Source organism: Pygoscelis adeliae, unplaced genomic scaffold (assembly GCF_000699105.1).
Source record: "Pygoscelis adeliae isolate BGI_AS28 unplaced genomic scaffold, ASM69910v1 Scaffold659, whole genome shotgun sequence".
NCBI classification, from domain to species: domain Eukaryota; kingdom Metazoa; phylum Chordata; class Aves; order Sphenisciformes; family Spheniscidae; genus Pygoscelis; species Pygoscelis adeliae.
The window spans coordinates 189,317-189,991 of NW_008825546.1; the positions used below are offsets into that span (position 1 = coordinate 189,317).

Sequence of the window (675 nt, forward strand, 5' to 3'; positions counted from 1 at the left end):
GTTTGGGATCTGAAAGATAATAGGTAGCTCTTGAGTACTTCGGTTTTTTAATCAGCCTTACTCAGATCAGTCATTAGTTCCTCGAAATAACAACAGTCCCCAAATGGAAGTCAGCGTCCCTTGGTGTCCATCCTACCGGCCAAGGAGAGGCTAAGTAATCTTGCTGTTGTGTTTATATCTGCTCCATCGAAATCTCATTACTGCTCTGAGGCTTCAAAGCCCGTGGCATCAGATTCCTGGGCTCTGTTCTGTGTCCTCAGTGACTGACTGACACTGCTATCGCAGGATCATGCGTGTACCTGCAGTCGTTAGTAAACTGACGCTCTGGCATTGATCAGAGTATTGTGTCATCTTTGCTATCAGCTCCTTCAGCTGATAAAGATGCTTTTATACACCTGCAAGGTTTATTGTCGTGTGCAAACTCTGAGTTAATCATTCCGTGAGAGATGTTTTGTGGGTCTGCATCATCATATCTGAGTGGTAAAAGGAAACTTTCTCCTAGATGGTCTCTGCCTTATTTTAGATGGATTTCGGAGGAATTCCTTGCCATTCATCCTGGTCCTTCAGAGAGGTTCAGCTCCTCAGCTTCTACCTTTTAACACATTCCTGCGTCAAATCCACAATGTTATTCCCATATTGAACCAGTACTTGACCTGTTAATTCCTATGGAAGTCT

The 675-nt window shown here is 43.9% G+C and overlaps 1 protein-coding gene across 1 annotated transcript in view; it reads left to right on the plus strand.

The window, feature by feature from the left end:
* The window catches only part of HORMAD2 (HORMA domain containing 2), a 22,482-nt gene that overhangs the window by 8,039 nt on the left and 13,768 nt on the right, over positions 1-675 (plus strand). The gene's annotated exons all lie outside the window — the stretch shown is intronic.